Source organism: Chiloscyllium plagiosum, chromosome 28, assembly GCF_004010195.1.
Source record: "Chiloscyllium plagiosum isolate BGI_BamShark_2017 chromosome 28, ASM401019v2, whole genome shotgun sequence".
In the NCBI taxonomy this organism is placed as follows: domain Eukaryota; kingdom Metazoa; phylum Chordata; class Chondrichthyes; order Orectolobiformes; family Hemiscylliidae; genus Chiloscyllium; species Chiloscyllium plagiosum.
In genome coordinates, this window is record NC_057737.1 from 38,807,222 (window position 1) to 38,812,525 (window position 5,304).

At 46.7% G+C, this 5,304-nt stretch overlaps 1 non-coding gene across 1 annotated transcript; it reads left to right on the forward strand.

Annotated features, from left to right (window-relative positions):
• Nucleotides 1-227: 227 nt before the first annotated feature.
• Nucleotides 228-334, forward strand: LOC122564247. The gene has a single exon (XR_006315843.1). It is a non-coding gene; the product is annotated as a U6 spliceosomal RNA (small nuclear RNA).
• The last annotated feature ends 4,970 nt before the right edge of the window (nt 335-5,304 follow it).

Below are 5,304 nucleotides of genomic sequence, written 5' to 3' on the forward strand. Positions count from 1 at the left end.
AAACTGGTGAAGTCGACATTGATGCCCTGGGGTTGAAGTGTTCCAAGGTGGAAGATGAGGCGTTCTTCCTCCAGGCATCGGGTGGTGAGGGAGTGGTGGTGGAGGAGGCCCAGGACCTGCATGTCCTCGGCAGAGTGGGAGGGGGAGTTGAAATGTTCAGCCACAGGGCGGTGAGGTTGATTGGTGCGGGTGTCCCGGAGATGTTCCCTAAAGCGCTCTGTGAGAAGGTGCTCGCTTCGGCAGCACATATACTAAAATTGGAACGATACAGCGAAGATTAGCATGGCCCCTGCACAAGGATAAGACACAAATTCATGAAGCATTCCATATTTTTTAACCTTTTCGCAGAGCATTTCAGGGAACATTGCCGGGACACCCGCACCAATCAATCCCACCGCCCCGTGGTCGAACATTTCAACTCCCTCTCCCACTCTGCCGAGGACATGCAGGTCCTGGGCCTCCTCCACCGCTGCTCCCTCACCACCTGATGCTTGGAGAAAGAACTCCTCAACTTCCACCTCGGAACCCTTCAACCCCAGGCATCGATGTAGACTTTACCACTTTCCTCATTTCCCCTCACCCCACCTTACCCCAGTTCCAAAATGCCAGCTCAACACCATCCTCATGACCTGGACCATCTTCCTTCCCACCTATCCGCTCCACCCTGCTTTCTGACCTATCACCTTTATCCATTCCTCCATCCACCTATTGCACTCTCAACTACCTTCTCCCCCACCCACCCCATCCCATTTATCTTTCCACCCCGGAGGTCTCCAGTCTCATTCCTGATGAAGGGCTCCAGCCTGAAACATCGATTTTCCTGCTCCTCGGATGTTGCCTGATCTGCTGTGTCAGTGCTACTCCAATCTTGACTGTAATCTCCAGTATCTGTAGTCCTCACTTTCGCCTCGATTGGGTTTTCAAATTGTTATATTATTATGAATTTGTTTTTTTTTTGTTTGTGTTTAAATAATCTCTGTTTTATTTAAAACTGAGTGCTTGGGCCAGCCACATCACTCCTGGAATAGCCACTCTACATCTGCTCAAAACAACTAGAAATGTTAGGGTCTAGGCTACCTTCTTGAAATATTTTGAGGGGCTCTGACCTGGTCCATAACACCATAAAAGGGTCTTGATGGTCTGACTATTCTGGAAACCCCCATAGAGTGGGGATGGCACAGTGGCTCAGCAGTTAGTACCTGCCGTTTCACAGTAACAGAGACCTGGGTTTGATTCCACCCTCGGATGACTGAAGAATTTGCAATTCCCGTGTCTCCGTGGATTTCCTATGAGTGCTCTGGTCTCCTCCCACCATCCGAAGATGTGCAGGCTAAGTGGGTTAGCCATGGGAAATGCAGGTTAGGGAGGTCGGTCTGGGTGGGATGCTCTTCAGAGGGTCAATGTGGAATCGATGGGCCAAATGGCCTGCTTCCACACTGTAGGGATTAGGTAGGACTAGCCTGGAGTTTACAGCTTGGATAACCGTGAGGCTAACAGAGCTTACCATTATTCAAGAGTAAATTACACAGCAATTCTGGCAGCCACACGGGGGTAGTTTGATAGCCTGAGTTCCCTTCTCCTTCAGAAGCTTCACAATAGCAAAACCTTGTTGGAAGTTTCAATATTAAAAGACATGAGGACCATTAACATTATGGAACTGGCCCCACTAAATGGCTCAGAAAAGCCAGGACTTTTGTGTATTCAATTCTGAGTTACATTTCAACAGCACTTAATCTCCACAAAACTTTCTGCCACTGAATAATTCCTTGTTAAAGTATGGAAACATATTTATCCGATTTTATTTAGCTGGATATACTATAAGTCTTTTTGGCTTTATTTTCCTCTTTCTCATCTTCCTCTATTGCTTAATCCTTTCCTCCCAGTTATTTCCTTCCCGCTTACATGATTTGGTGTTTAATTAAATATTCCAACTTACACTTCCTGGTTTAGACTCCAAGTGTCTCAGCAAGATCTCTTAACTGTACCTGTTAAGGGGAGACCCACTTGTATTGGTTACATGGCTCCCAGACTTCCTCCAGAGCTGTGAGTTAGGGTTAGGGTGTCCTAAAGCCTATGGAAGGTGTGTATGTGAGTGGACACGTAATGAATGGCCAGCAAGGTTCGTTCGCAGCTGATATCAATTCCTGGCCAGTTGTTAAAGTTCACTCAAATATTGCTCATGAGTTGAAGGAGGTTGATCAGAGCAGAGATGAATCTTGAATTACTGTCACGCTGAAGTTGATGTGAAATCAATTTCAAGTTGGCATCTTCATTCAGAATGAGACTCTTTTTTTGACTTTCCAAAATAATTTGCAGATGACATTTTATGCAAAGTGCATGAAGTTTGTTGCTTCAGTTCCTTGAGGATTTAAAGCTGAAAATCAGTAACGGTTTAAAAACGTTTCAAATGAGTTTTCCTCCAAACTTCACAGAATTCTACAAGTTACGTAAGATTTTTAGGACACTCCAATGTCAGCTACAGTTCAATTGGCAGCACTTTTGCCTCCAAACCAGTTCTAGATTCGAGTTCCACTCTAGGTCTTCAGCGTTGGCACTCCAGTGCAGCACTGAGGGAGCCCCACACTGTTGGAAGTGCCATCTTTCAGATGAGATGTTAAACTAATGTTCCATCTGCCCCTTCAAGTGGGTGTAAAAAGATCCAGTGGAATTATGCTGATGAAAAACAGGGAAGTTATTGAGTGTTTAAGCCAATATCCATCGCTCAATTCATTTTACACAAACAGATTGAGTTTGAATCTTACGATTTTTGTCTATGTGTCAGTTTTGGTAAATGTCACAGAGGATTTCACTCCAAGGGGCCAAGTGAGTTTTCTGGCTGTACGTTATCAAGGGCACACCATTAATTACCTTCCCTGCCCCATGGCACCCCTCTCATGTGGTTTCTATCGTTCATCGTACCCAGATCAACCTACCCTGCCAGGATATCCCTGAAATGACCGACATCCTTGATGCCAGCCCTGTTGTGCACCAGAATTGGCACTGTCAGTCCCCGAGCTGCCCTGCACAATCCCTGTCAGTTGCCCCGGGTATGCCAGGCAGAGGATATGGGTACCTGTTGTGCGGGAGGGGTCCTCGAGATCCTGCTGGACACAGGTGATGCAGATGTGGGATGTCCTCTTCCCCCAGGCCCAGCCATGGAGGCTACAGTCCCAGCCTGGGCTGTGGTTGCCACACAGGTCAATGCAGTCTGCAGGATTGCACACCAACATTGGGAGAATGTCAATGACCTTCTCCATTCCACCAGTGTAAATGGCATCATCTTCTCTCTGATGCCTCACTCTCACGCTCTGTCTCTGCTATTTCACCCAGCTCCCACCAAAGCTCTGCCTCTACCACTCTCACTATTGCCTGCACCTTCTTCCCCCACACATTGTGGACTATCAGAGGTTACCTTTGACTTGCTATGCCTAGACTGGAGGCTATCTCTGCATTCTTCTGACAATCATGACAAGCTCCCTGCCTTTGTATCAACGCTAAATGGCCTGGTGTGCCTGGCTGAGAGGCAAGATTGCAAAATGGCAAGGTGACGCAGCAATGCTGTGAACATCCAGGTATTCTTAAAGGGAGTGCTCGTTATGACGGTGAACAAGGAGTCTGAAGACCAGCCTGGTGCAGTCCTCCAGCATCACACTCTCGACTCTGATCTCCAGCATCTGCAGTCCTCACTTTCTCCTAATCCAATCCATGAGCTGGGTGTGTCCCCCTGAGCACATGGTGTCCCTGCAGCAACAATCAGAGTACAGTGGTATGCTGTAAGTGGTTGAAGCTGGACCATGAGGGTTCTTGGAGGCTGGTATATACCTGTCGCCAGTATGAGGACATGCACTACACAGAGCCTGCCCTGAAATGTTGGTGCCTGGTGTTCAACACAGAGCTTCTTTAGGGTGAGCTGAGATGGCCAGCTACTCATTCAAACTTCCACGTCATGTACCTCAACATCAAGTTTGCTTATGTCGGGTGGTCCTATACAAAGCTACATATTAAAGAAGCGAGATCTGCAGTTAACAGATCAATAACCCCTCTTAATAGGCAAATTGCCACTGCCTAGTGAGACTCTCATCTGGCAAACAAAAGCCAAAATTGCTGGAGAAACTCAGCAGTTCTGGCAGCATCTGTGGGGAGAAAGCAGAGTTAACATTTCAGATCCAGTGAACTTGCTTAAAAACTGATTGTTGTAAGGAAAAGGTTGCAGTGTATGATCTGGAGGTCCCGGGATTGGACTGGGACGGACAAAGTTAAAAATCACGCAACACCAGGTTATAGTCCAACAGGTTTATTTGGAACTAGCTTTCGAAGCGCTGCTCCTTCATCAGGTGGTTGTGGAGCAGAATCATCAGACACAGAATTTATAGCAACAGGATTGCAGTGACGTGGAATGTAATATTAAACAAATTTAGCTCAAGTCTTTCATCTTTTAGAATGACCATGTTACTTTCAGTTCCTTCATAAGTAAATCCCAGAACCTTTTTTAAAGTTACATTCTCAAGATAACTTTTAACAATGGCTGTCATCACAGCTCAGATAATGGAGTGAAGGTGTGAAGTTAAAGTCTGTCTGTGTACCAATGTTAGGTCAGACTGATTCCATTTCTAAAGTAGAAGTGATCGAATCTTACATAGATTTATGCAGTTTTTGTGCAAAATAAATGTAATTCTGCAAGTACAAATTCACCCACAAACGTATATGTGTGTGTATGTGTGTGTGGGTGCAGGGGAGACCGAGTGAGTGTGTGCATGTGGGTGTGTGTGTGGTGTTGTGAGTGTCTGTGAGACAGTGTGTATCTGTGTGTGTGAGCGTAATAGGGTATAGGTTTGTGAGAGGGTGCATGTGTGGCTGTGAGTGTGGGGTGTGTGTGCATATGAGAGAGAGATTGTGAATGAGAGAGGGTTTGCATGAGTGTGGGTCTGGAGGAGTGTGTGTGTGTGTGCACGTGCTTATGTGCATGTGTGTGTGAGAGAGTGTATAGTGGAGTGGGGTCACCTATAGTGTGACATGAACCCAAAGTCCCAGTTGAGGCCATCCCCATGGGTATCAAACTTGGCTATCAGCTCTGCTCAGAGAAAGTGAGGACTGCAGATGCTGGAGATCAGAGTTGAAAATGTGTTGCTGGAAAAGCGCAGCAGGTCAGGCAGCATCCAAGGAGCAGGAAATCAACGTTTCGGGCATGAGCCCTTCTTCAGGAATGAGGACAGTGTGCCAAGCAGGCTAAGATAAAAGGTAGGGAGAAGGGACTTGGGGGAGGGGCGTTGGAAATGCGATAGGTGGAAGGAGGTTAAGGTGAGG